The 13,551-nt window shown below is 38.9% G+C and overlaps 1 long non-coding RNA gene across 2 annotated transcripts; it reads left to right on the top strand.

The window, feature by feature from the left end:
- The first annotated feature begins 1,044 nt into the window (after positions 1-1,044).
- On the top strand, positions 1,045-13,013 carry LOC142602328 (uncharacterized). 2 transcript variants are annotated; one of them, XR_012836034.1, is made up of 4 exons: positions 1,045-1,144; positions 5,740-5,929; positions 6,033-9,358; positions 10,655-13,013. It is a non-coding gene; the product is annotated as an uncharacterized LOC142602328 (long non-coding RNA). The 2 variants fall into 2 exon arrangements; XR_012836033.1 differs by having other exon boundaries at positions 5,740-9,358.
- The last annotated feature ends 538 nt before the right edge of the window (positions 13,014-13,551 follow it).

The following is a 13,551-nucleotide window of genomic DNA, read 5'->3' as shown; positions in this document are numbered from 1 at the left end:
AGCTCATGGTTCAGCTATCCATGGTTGTGTAGGGTAGAGTAGGGTACCATGCTGCAGAGTGCTAATTTGTTAGTGTGGAGTAGATGGCTTTCTAACTTAATGTTCTTAATAGCTTATTTTTATTGACTTATGCAACAATTCTTAGTTCGCTAACATGAAACATAGGTAGGGAGAATCTAATAACTTTCTAATTTGGGGTTTTTACTAAAATAAACCATCATATTTTTTAATATCTGAATATTCACCTCTTGTTAGAATCATAGAATTGTTGCAGTTGGAAAAGACCTTTAAGATCATGAAGTCCAACTGTTACTGTCCACCTTAAATGTCTATAAAATCCAACTGGAATGATCTTTCTACTTGATAGGCTGCCTTCCGGTTTTAGAGCTTCCTTTTTCCCTGGTCATCAAATAAAACCAGATAGCATAGTGACCTCAAGCAGTTGTGGTGAACATCAGAAGACACTGCAATCATATTAGCAGCCCCTAAATTATTCAGAGCACTTTCTGGTAAAACGGTGCTGTAGGACAATGAAAGCAAAGAATAATTCCCTGCAGATTAGATTTTTTTCCTTCTTGCTGTCTGTAATTATTTCTATCAGGTAAGTTATTTGCTATGCAAGCTTACCTTCAAAAGCATGTTTGTTAAAAAGAGAAAGGGGAAGAAATCTTTTGTAGGGCCTGCACATGATTAAATGGCTTTAACAAAGCATAATGAATAATAATAACAAAGACCTGTCAATTGGAATTTCAAGCATTTTGGCTTGTGAATTAGAAGAGCAAATGATATCACAATGATTGCATGTAGCAAAGAAGTGGGTATTTGCCAATGCTGCCTATTGGTGACTATTACAGATGAGCTGTTACTAGTTTGCATATTTCTGTAAATAATATTTCTTCTGCAGTTTTAATGTACTTACAGTACAAGGAAAAACAGTACAGAACTGTTGCCTTTATTAGCATGTTCTGCAGCTCCCTGAGAGAGGGACTGCTATATGGATTCTGCTCTGGACAGCCCAAGAAAATGATTGTTTGTTTTTTTTTTAAAAGGACCTTAGTCAGAAATATCCAGAGAAGACTGCAGTATCCAGACAAAAGTATATGTGAGTTCCAGCACTGCCACAGGAAGGATGGCTCAAGGAGAGGTATCTGGGTTTCTTTGAGTGATGGGTGGTAATTATTGTCATGTTCTGTTCTCAAAACTGTATGCAGGAAGGTGGATATTTGCATAAAATTGCATTGAATGAAATACTTTTTTCCCCCCATTGTATTCTTATCAGCTATCTGGTAACCAGGATTTGATACAAGGAATGCATTAAGCTAATCACTTATTTAAACTATTATATTGTAAACACTGCTTTCTGGCAGATGTCTTTGTGTGAAAACTTTATCTCATTCCAGAAATTAGTTTGGGGGGGACTGATTATTTTTTTCTAATGTATTCTTCTATATGCAGTTGCCCAGGGTAATATAGCCTTTCTAAATACTGTGGTTTAATTTTTCTCATTTCATTGACAGAGATACGGCAATATAGGTGAAATGAATTTGAGAGAGAAAAGCTTTCTAAGGTATGCTTATACCTTTCATCACTATATACTTCAAAATTAAACCAAAGAGGAAGTTATACAAACACTTAGATATACTACTGTAGTAGACAGGAGCTGAAGAAAAGACAATAAATGTCACAAAACCTCAGTTTTCCAGCCAATTTTCCTTGACAAATATCCTTTTTTATACAGCCTCTCTGTTCAGGAAGGTCCATAGAGAGGAATGGCGAGGCATCTATCACTTTATCACTCTGACGACATTCGTTAACAATGTCACCTTTTATTTAAACCCAGAGTTTGCGCTAAGAAATCTATTTTTTGACAATATACTATGTGGCCGAGGCAATTTTTAACACGTATTACTCCTGTGTATTGTGTTTGAAATTGATAGTGCTGAATGTGTTACATTTCTACTATCAGATACTCATTGTGGGAGATAGAAATGCGGTGAAGGCCACTAACATATCACTGAAGGAAAAGAACAGAAATCTGATGGCTTTCCATTGAGGGACAGCTGATCAAAAGGGAGGTTAAGTAAGCAGAATATGTTGGATACTATTTTTTCCCCACTGGAGAAATGTGTACAAAAGTACTTCAGGGCTCTCCATCAGACCTGTGTTCTGGTACCAGTGCTGTAAACAATTTCAACAGGATGCTGGCTGGGAGAAGTGGAGAGAGAACAGAAAAGGAAGAAAACAAAAGGCAGGGTGGGATATTGCAGTGGATCTTTTAAAGTTAGAAAATTTTTTTCAATAATGACCAAGCTTACATATTCATTTTGAATACAAATATTTAGCTCTGTATAGATAGCTTTCCATTAATAACAAAGCAGTGTTGAAATTCTGCCCTGTTTTTTAATAAACTTGGAGCAGATTCCCTGAATTTAAGCAATAACCCTGTACTGATATAATTTATTTTCTGGTGAGGAAAATCAGCACTACTTCAGCATGTATATCAGTTGTTGCAGAAGCCAAATCAATCAGACAGTCAAGGTAGTTCTGCCTCGACCTCCATCCAAAAGTGAACTCTCTAAAGCAGCCTTAAAACACTGACTCCATAGCCTGGTTTTATTAGCAAGTGAACTAGAGCTCCTCTCTTTGTCCTTAGGCAACCCAGCGTCCTGCTGTGACTCCCTCATCTCTTGCCTTTAGCAGCACCTCCCTGTGCTTAGTTGCTCCCCACAGAAATAGCCATTTCCTCTTCTTCCAGTCCTTCCCTTTTTGAAGGAATAGAGCATGCAAACTGAGAACAAACCAAGCGGGAACCATCCTTATCACAGACTGATTAATGCTTGTACAAGCTTCCTAGGAGATAAGTACTATTTATTAAATTCTCACTCTACTAATATCAGAAGATTTTCTAAGTTAAGCACTGGTCTGTGCAGGTTGAGTATTTACTGAATGCCTCAAAAAATTTTCTTTTTTTCCCCGAAAATTTGTTTAGCTGCTTAGTCTTGTTTTAATGGGGAAACTTTTTGCCATGATTTAAGCCCAGCTGGTAACTAGGCACCACACAGCTGCTTGCTCACTTCTCCCACTTCCCTCAAGGGGATGGGGAGGAGAATGAAAAAAAGCTTGTGGGTCAAGATAAAGACAGTTTAATAGGATAACAAAGAAATGTAATAATAGCAAGAAAAACAAGTGATGCACAAATGCAATTGCTCACCACATACAGAAGGAAAAAAGAAAACCTGATGCTCAGTCTGTTTCTGAGCAGTGATCCTGCCTCCTAGCTGGCTTCCCCAGTTCTGTGGGGAGCATGATGTTCTCTGGCAGGGAATATCCCTTTGGCCAGTCGGGGTCAGCTGTCCTGGCTGTGCTCTCCCAGCTGCTTCTGCACCTCACTGGGCATTAGAAGCTGAAAAGTCCTTGACTTAGTTTGGACACTACAACTGCCTAGCAACAACTAAAAATATCGCTGTGTTATCAATATTATTCTCATACTAAATCCAAACTGTAGCACTATACTGGCTACTAGAAAGAAAATTAACTCTATCTCAGCTGAAACCAGGACACTTTTTTAAGATAAAGGGGGGAAAAAAAGACTAAACTGCTTTAAATACCAGTTTAACCCTGCATTCTATCTCTGGGTTTCAGATCTATCAGTGTATAATGAGGCACCACTATATATATCAGGCAGGCCTATGAGACAGGAAAAATAAAAGTAGTATTCAAGTAAGGTGTTGATTTTAAATGCCTTCTAAAATCTGGCTACTAAATTCTGTTTTCCCTTCATGTTTCTAAGATATATAAAATATAGTGGGGTCTGAAATACACACTGAAAATGAGTGGTGATGAGCATCCTGTGGTACTAAGTGAAATCTCGTTTCTGGTGAGTTGATAGGGTATCACTGACTTCCCCTGGATCATGGAGTGACAATGGATCTTTCTTTATGACAGCACTGACAGCTTCACGTAACTGAGTTAATTTAAAAAGATGTTGATTTAATTCATTGAAATGAGAGTCTGATAACTGTTGTCAGTCTCCGTGTAGAAAACAACATGCATTCCTGCTGCTATATACAAATGTTAAAACAACATGTTGAAACACAAGCTCAACAAATCATTTAAGCATTTACTTCAGCAAAACACTTAAGCACATGCCTAAAGGTATAGACATGCTCAAGTGCTTTTCTGATTAATGATGGACTGGAGCCCAAGTGTCTAATTTCAAGACTAACATTGTGTCTTAGTGCTAGATTGGAAGAATTACTCATTCCGGTACTATCCAGGGAGATTAACGTCGCATTTCACTTCCCTTTCTCCACGAATGCTGCTGGTGCACATTGGATGGGCTGAGCCTGTGGGCTGGAGGAGCTCTGAAATATTGATGCACAATCACACTTGCCACCGAGTGATGTTCTGAGTTCCTCAAGAGGCAACTAGAATGACCCTCCCAAAATGAAGGTTTATAAACTGTTGCTTCATCATTTGGATGAATTCTAAAAATCAGTTTTCAGGAAATGAAGGGGAGGAAATGGTTAAAGTGCTTTAACATCCTTTCAAAATATCACATGTGCAGGAATGGTGTGTGTTCATTTTAAAAAGAGATAAATGCAGAAAAACATATGACAATCAGTCCTGAGCTTGAAAAATGCAAAGGCAGAAAACACAGGATAAGAGCATTGTCCTTATTGTGAATCCTCATTTCAGTTTCCAGAAAAATACAAGGTCAAGGTCTGAGTTTAAAGAAAAACGTGCCCCCCCCCCCCATTGCCGAGGCACCGGAGACAATGTCAGACTTAATTGTCAGATTACTGTCTAATCAATGATTTCTCTGATTAGTGACCCACTGACAATACGACCAAATCAATGTGTTTATTCCAAGCGTTAGTCCTGATGCTCTAAAAGAGGGAAAATCAGGAAAAAATTACAACATTAAGTAACTCAAATCCCCTGCATACCAATTGAAGCTGTCATTTGGCTTGCTTATTTACAGGGTTTGAAAGGTTTATTTGACAACAGAAGGGCTAATAAAAGGAATCCAAGTCATGTTTAATTACATCAGGTTTATTATCTTAATTAATCAGTCCACTGCTGTGCACTCTAATATCATAACGTTGTATTTTTGCATAATGCAGTACAAAAGATTTCTTTATTTCTCTTTACATAATTTTTGGCCCGTATCTGCTGTGGCACTCTTCTTGTTGAGTTCTCACTCATAAACACAAGGGCAGTGTATTACATCTTCACAGAACCGCTGTATAGGTAGAAACAAAAACGCCCTGAAAGCTGAATGGAATAATAAAAAGACAACAGAGTCTGTACTCTAATTAATTTTAGATGAAAAGGGAAAATTAGAAAAGGCAATAAAGGATTCAAAGCCCAGAGGTATCTGGACAGGAACTTGGAAAAGATTGCGTAACTGGAATTGATGATAGAAGTCTGTATACCAGTGCTTGATTACAATGAGAGATTATATTAAAAAAATGCAAGTTATGACTTAATCTATGCCAAGAGTAGATAGATATGCAGTATCCTCCTGATAGTTGAGACGAATGTGGAAGGGGGAAACTGGATAATACTGATTTCAATTTTAATTTACATTTCAAATGCAAACTGTTTTAATTATGTCTAATTGAAATGATTTATTGCCTTAAGTGGTGAGGAAAAAGGCCTGCACAGAAATGTAATTTCTTAATCTTTGTACTGCACGTTGTTCCTGTTCTTCATTTGTTTATTGTGTTGATGCAGAAACGGGAGATATGTCTGTGTCATGCCTCTGCACATCTAACTTCTCAAGCTGAGCTGAATCATGATATGGAGAGGAAATACTTGCCATAGTGGAGAACCAATGCTGTGAAAAGCTGAACCATTTAAAGGTGAACTAACAAGTTTCTTTAAAAATAAACACAGTTTAAGTTCCCAAACTAGGAGTAGGCGGGTAAGCTTAAAATATGTACAGCTTAAAAGACACTCTGTAAATAAACTTTCCTTATTTAACTGACAAAACTTCATTTTGGAGCTGATTATTTTTGTGGCTGTAGGGAGTGCTGTTGCTATCACCCAAGGATTCTTCCTGTATTTTACAACCAACCCTCACCACGAACATCCTGGAAGAAGGGACCTACGGATCCATCGTTGCAGAGGAGTGGACTGGCTACAAATCTGCCTTAATTCCAAGGGCAAATTTCTCACTTCTCTGGCCAAATGAAACTCTAAATTTTTATTACAGCTTCAGTGGAATAATAGAATGGGATACTCTGGTTAAGGCAGCCTCTAGCTCAATGGCTGGGGCTGACTGAGATGATGACCATCAGTATGAAGACAAGCAAACAATCAGTGATTCCCCTTCCTCTGGAGGAGCTTCAGCGCAACTGTGCAGTAGTAGGGCTTTTGGGGAACGCAGAAATTCTTTCAGAACACAGTCAGTGTTTGGAAATCAAAGAAGGGACCTCTGGAGGTCATCTGCACCAACCCTCAGCTTGAAGCTGGGCTTAATTAAATTACTTTTGCAGACAGTAAACAATCACTTTACTGAACGGCCATATTAGCCCCATCATGGCAGCATCACGCCTCTGCATCTCAGCAGTGTTGGGATGCAGCTCCAAAAGAGCGTTCCCAGCTCTTGGAGAGCACGTGGGTCTGCACCCTGCCCTCCCCATAGCATCAGCTCCCCTGCTGGCCTGGGGGAAGGTGGCAGCCAGGCCCAGGGGCTCGGGAGGATTTTTTTGTGGTCTTCAAAGGGTATTTGCCCTACAAAACCCTTTTCAAAGTAAAAATCTGCTGTTGGCTAAACATACTGAGCATTGAACTTTGTTCTATTTGCCTCTTACTGTACATCTGCCTATAAAATAAAAACTATAGATTATTTCCGTAAGAATATCCATTGACTTTTGTGTCAATGAATTTGCTGACTGAAATGTACTTCAAGAGATCTGCTAAAAATATATTAAAACCCCACGGAAATATATACTGTTTGTGTGTGGTTTTAATCTTCTATAATAGAGATAATTCCATGTTTGAGTGGTTTAGAAAAAGCTGAAGAGGAATTATTTTCTAGTACAATCTGTAACACTTTTCATAACGGAATGGAGGTGAAAACGCAGTTGCAGTAGCTTCTTATGCCGTCTGTAACTGACCTGAGGGAAAGCAGCCTGCCAGAAACCTCTCGTGAGGACTAACTATCCATATAAATTCCGGTGTTCGAGTTGATGCTTGCAGACAAGCAAAGGCTGATGTCAAAGTTCTGAAGGCCAAATTAAGACAAAGTTTTTCTAGGTTTCTTTGAAGAGCAAAGTGTTTTGGACTATCTTTCAGCTCCTGTAACTCAAGTCTCCTTGACAGCCTATTATTTGTTCAGTCATATTACATTCTCTTGATTCTTTCTGACAAAGTTATCAAACACCCCACTGGGACCACAGCCAAAGAAGCATTCACCTTTATACAAAGGGCCAAATCCTGATAAAGAATGCACAGCTGGAGTAAATGGACTGTTTGGTCAGAAAATAGACCTAAATGGAGATTGCTGCTGCTGCCACACCTTGTCACAGCTGGTGTAAATCCAGGCCACGGGAACTACAGGATACGGGGAGAAATGAAACATACAACTCAGCAGTGCAGGTTTCTCCCCACGCTAACACTCCTGTGCAAACAGCCGCAGTAGCTTAGATTCATTATACGGAGGTGTGCTTCTATTCTCGCTATATTGGCTCTCTATTGTCTATTCCTCTGTCCCTACGGAAGGTGGCATTTCTTTATTTTTATCTTGTTCCCAGCTGTGGATGCACTATAGTCAGTCATACTACCAAATTTTTTTTACATGCTTACTAGTTATTACTTTTGATAAGGTTACTGCTTTCTCTTTTATTGCAATTACTTGCTCAGCCCTTCACAGTTTTTATTCTAATCATCTGGGGTCCCATCTTTTGCACGTCTGAAGTGGTAAGTTTCCAACTGCCCTTCATTCTGCAGTACATTCAGCCCTGTTAAGGTGCGTTGAAACAGATACCACCAGTCTACATCCTCTTATCAATTTCTGAAAAATTCAGAGTAGCTCCTGGAGATGAACGTGGTGACTTTTGATATCCTTCCCATAGCTAGATTTAATGATTACATGTGTCTTGCCATTTCACTGGTATCTGCCATGGGTACACCAATACACTTAAGTACTACACAAACACAATAAAACTCTTGCTCTGATTCCATCTAAATTTAAGCAGAAGATTTGTCCCAAAAGAAAGCCAATCTCTTCTGTCTACCTCTGCATCCTATTTGCTGTAGCACACTTGTACATCTTAATCAATTGTGATCATTACATAGCTGTTCTATAACTGGTTTATCTATATGCATATATAAAGGCATATACATGTTTGTACATACATGCATGCATACAAACATGCATCTCGGACCAAGGAACAACTGAAGATGGTGAGTCCCTTAAGGGGCACCTACTGTGAAGGATGAGAGAGAAGAAAGAACATGAACGTAAGTGTGTAGGAATTTATTTTGTTTTACTGGGACATTTGGATCCTTGTTTTACAAGCTGCTGTAATAACATGGAAACATTCCCTATGACTCACACAAAAGTGGTAGTTTTGGTCAGTGCAGCTTCCTGGCTTTCCACCACTAAGACAGACCTCCATAACTGTCACTTTCCTTCTCACCAGGTAAAATACCTCTGCTGTACATTTTAAGAAATATGATTCACCTTGTAAAAGGCAACCATCTGTCAGCTCTAGGTTCCGGTACCGGCTTATCGCAACCGCTAGTGATTTTCTCCAAGTACAGGAGTGCAGACAGATAAGGAGGAGTGTCAGCGTACTGCAAATACACCATCGTCTTCTGCTGTGACAGACAAACTAGAAACACATGCTCTTTTAACCTGAAGTGAGCATTACATTGGCCATTAGGAAGATAGGTTTTTAAATTGAAGGATTACTGTTGATTACTGATTACTTTGTGAACAAGATCATTTAATGAACTTTAATTTCCTGTAACTAGTTCATTCTTTGTGATCCAGAAGTCATTCTGAAACAATGCAACAGGTGATGTTAATAAATTTCTGATGCATCTTCTATCTTTATAATATAAATCCATCTAAATCAAGAGATATATTTTGCTCTTTTTGTCTTTCCTGACACTGCATCCCTAAAGTGCTTTGCAGAATAAGATAATACAGTTACAGAAATAAAATAGCAGAAGATGGAGATAAATTGAAATGCAGAATAAACAATGGATGAAATGACTATTTTTCTTTCTGTGCCATGTTCCAAGGTGCTGTCCAATATTGCAACTTTGTCCATGAAATTCCCTTGTCCATGCTTGCATTTAAGGCAGCAGAGGTGCAGTTCATCAGAAAGCGCAAGTGTCTGTAGGTATTTTGATGGTTTCTGCCTCTGCGCATCAGCTGGGGTTCTCCCTTCAGTAAGAAAGAGAAGTGAGCTGTGGGTGTCCTAGCTAAAGCAAAAATCCCATAGGACTTTCCACAGCCGGCACGCGGAATGACCCGAAAGGCCACCCCTCTTTACCTGTATTGCTTTAACACTGTATGTGTTGCATAGTACAGACTAATATACACAGGGTTTGGTTATTTTTTTTGGCAGGCAACAGCAACCTTTTCCTCTGCCTACAATGTGGTCTTTATAGCTGCTGCAGGAAGGTTTCCTTGCATACAACAAACACTGGCTCCTTTGCAGCTACTCATCAGCTCAACCCCGGTGGGATTTCTGTGCAGAGGTGGTGATGCTGACAGGATACTATGTTCCTGCTGCTACCAGCAAATCTCACCTTGAATCAAGCTAAGCCATTTCTCAAGGCCTTTGCCTTTTCACAAGTGAAGACTTTCAGCCAAGAGTTCAGTAGCAAAGTCAGAACAAGAAACCGCTCAAAGCAGGAATGCAAAAACACTGGCTGTTTGTGATTCCCTTTTCTAATTCCTGTCATCCTTATGTGCTAAGTAACAAAACGCTCTACTCATCTCTGTATAAAATCAGCTATTTCATGTTTTCTAGGTCAATTCAGGTATTTTTATTGATTATATCTGTGACCCTTTAACGATGTCACTATTTGCAGAAATCAAAGCGGAACATGTGCAAATAAAAGTAATCTCTTTAAATAAAGTAATTCCATAGAAAAAGGTACATGCTGTTCCATTTATTGAAGATTTATTTTTAATGCAGCTCTTTGGTATTTATTTGAATTAGACTGATGTGGCAAAAAATCTAGACAAAATGTGAAATATGATAACTATTACAATCCTTATTAATATTTCATATTTTAATGTGTAGCTACAGTCACAAATAAACAACAAAAAATGTAATTCTCTCATTCAGCTCTCACAGCTTGTATTATTTTTATGAAAACTAGATTCTCATTATATTTGGTGGCTTTAATCAGTAATGTGATTTCCCCCTCTGTGCCAGGCAGTTTGTTAAAAATAAGGCATTTCCTGGAGAATTCTCTGTTACAATGTTTTAGAATCAAACCCCCTCACCTTAATTTCATAGAGAATGATCACTCCAACTTATTCCCGGAAAGACTATGGCAAAAGTCTGTCTTTTCATATGTCAGTGTCAGTGAGAAATGACTTCACAGTGTCTGTTTATGAAGCTGAACTCATGAATCTAACTCCTGTTTTGACTCTGATGATATTTGTCTGTCTCCACAGCAAAGCCAAGTGGCAAAGAAGTCCCGAAGTTTGCTATCTACTCTGCCTTCCCTATGTGTTTTGAAATGATTTCTGCTGGTTTGTCTGATTGCTCTCTCATTCTCAGATTGTGGGATTTAGTGAGTAACAGTTCTGCAGGCACATTAACCACTGCCTTCACGATTTTCGTGATCTCTGATGTACAATAGCCCAACTCAAAACTGTTTGATTCAAAGAACTGCAGTTCAAAGTAGAAGCACAGACAAACAAGTTTTATTAGGATTTTGAATGATTTAATGAAAGGTAAGAAGTTGTCTTTTTTCAAAAAATATTTTCCCTTTCCTACACTATTTTTGAAAACAGAAGAAATTGAAGCCCACTAAAAGAATTTACATTGCAAAGGAGATGACATTCCACGAAAGACATTTGTGAACAATGACAACGGGAGGGGGCTATGTGTGTGAGTGGCACACGATCTTTATGAATATTGAAGCAAACATTCGTTTGCAGAAACAATAAATAAAACAAATCATATGTAGTTTGGATAACAGCCAAGGACCCAGCATTGTGAGGGCCATAGGGTACAAGCAGCTCTGACACCATTACCACCTTCACAAATAGGACATAAATCAAGATGTATTCAGATGACAACATTTTCTGCAAAGCAGTACTTTTAATAAGCACTTTATAGTCATTTAAGAATATCATATTACAGCATGGAATACAAACGGGGAAAATAATCACTCTCTGAAGATTAAACAAATGGAAGACTATGCTAGTTCAAGCTAGTTTTTCCTCTTCACCTGATACTTCCGCTCCTGTTAAGTTTGTTTCTGGCAGATGTAAAGTAGTTCACCTGAATAACTACTGCATTTCCACAAGAGCTCTGCATACACCAAGTACTCTTGAAAATCTAGGTCTAATTCTGAATGTTATGCATTTACTAATTTAGTAGTGACCAGCTCTGAGAATACACCTTTTAATAGCAATGAAAAGAATAATACAGATTGTATCTAAAACTGGGAAAGCAGTGTGCACGTGCCAGTTTCCCAAAGTACAGAATCAATATTTGCTGTTTTGTTTCAAATGTTAGATATCTCCGAAGGATAGCATAAAAAACTTGGTAACAGAGGATCACTTCAGTGACTGCTGGAAAATGAAAGACATTTTATAGCGACTGCTGTAGCTGCTCCAGTACACTTTAATCTCTATTGACCTGAAATACAGCTGGTACTTCAGAGCAAACCAAAGAGGCTTATGGAGGACCAAGGATCAAATTTCTTGCTTTTCTGCATCTTGTATCTTCATTTACCATTGTGAAGAGAGGAACAAATCAGCTGCTTTTCAGATCTGATTGTACTATATACCCACTTTACAGAAAGATGAAGAATGACACAGGTAGGATGACAATGAGGAATATGCCCACAGAGATTTTTGTTTGTACTGTTACACATCTGGTTTTTTGAGCGCTCATGTTTTTGTCTTTGGACAGAACGACGCTTAGGGAAAACACTTTATGCACAGTATAAGGGAAACCAATGCATTATTTAACAATTCTTTGTTGGCATGTGCTGATTCTTGTTTGCAAAAATATGCCATATACTGGGAAACTAAATAATTTAGGATGGCTATCCTGTTCCCATATACACTGATAATATATGAAATAGGAAATCTGTGTTTGCTGCCATTGTCAGTAAAAATCAATAAATGAGATTTTCAGTGATGTGTAGAGGGAACATGGCAGAAAACTAAACAGTTATGAACAATGAAGTAACAAAGTTTTGCAATGTGTATCATATGGTAGTCAGCAGGTTAATAGTAATACTGCTGACACCACTGGATCCTGACCCTGAATTTTTCAAAAGTGCTGTATGTGAATGTATACCTTAACTGTTTATGGGAGAAAAAAAATCTGTATTAGCTATACCATTCTAGGTTTCCATAACAAACAACAGAATGTTCAAACTCCCAATATTGCTTACATGTAGCTGCTAGAAACCGATAGTACCATTTCAGCTGCTGCAAATTTACGTTATTAAATGTCATCCCTGCATTGGTACACAAAACAAAATATGACAGACGTGTAAGTGTCAAACAGGATTTGTGTAGTCTCTGGGTAATCTGTTTTGAGGTACAGCAGCGTGTTTCACTTGTAGCTGTGAGTCACACTGTAAGCCAGATTGTAAGACACTAGCATTTAAATGCGTTCTGTGTTTCAGGGGGTTGTTGTGGTTCATAATATTTATGATTCAATACATTCAGTGCCTTTGTACTTCAAGAGGACTGCTAGTTGCTATAAGATGAGACAAATTTTCAAAATCCAGCTCACAGATTCATAAACTCCTATTGACCACGCAGTGCTGCCCCACTCTCCTGGGCAAGTTTGGACATCTGCAAGTGCACAAAGAGCCTCTGCAAGCAGGAATGTCAAAGTATAAAGCCACCGTTTGCTGGCCAGCACACTCAAAAGACAGCTCAGCTCTAACCAGCTGGCTGGGCTGAACATCAGTGTTGTCACCACCCCTCGATGGATGGAGGAAAGGCTGATGTCTTCTGTCAACACCGACACACTAGTTACACCAGTCACGTAACCAATGGATGGCTCGACACGACGATCCTACAGCTCTTGACTCTCTGCCCTGTTTTGTCTTTAGGATCTTCCTCTTGAATCCCTGAGCAACCAATGACCCAATCTCAAACACGTCTCCCCATAATTTTATCTTATTTCTCAGTGAGCTTTGCTGCAGCCCTTTCACAACCTAGAGATTTTCTCAGACGTCTTCACCAAACCCCCCGCTGTGTGATCCAGTGTGGTGGGGCTGAGCAAGCAGGGGGCTGTGCCCTGGGGGTCAGCAAGCACCAAAATGAGACCCAAAGACTGGTGCTGGTCACACTGTTTTGTGGGGTGCTACTGCTGA

This window comes from Balearica regulorum, chromosome 6 (genome assembly GCF_011004875.1).
Source record: "Balearica regulorum gibbericeps isolate bBalReg1 chromosome 6, bBalReg1.pri, whole genome shotgun sequence".
In the NCBI taxonomy this organism is placed as follows: Eukaryota; Metazoa; Chordata; class Aves; order Gruiformes; family Gruidae; genus Balearica; species Balearica regulorum.
The sequence above is the reverse complement of the archived record's forward strand: the minus strand, read 5'-3'. Positions and strand labels throughout refer to the sequence as shown.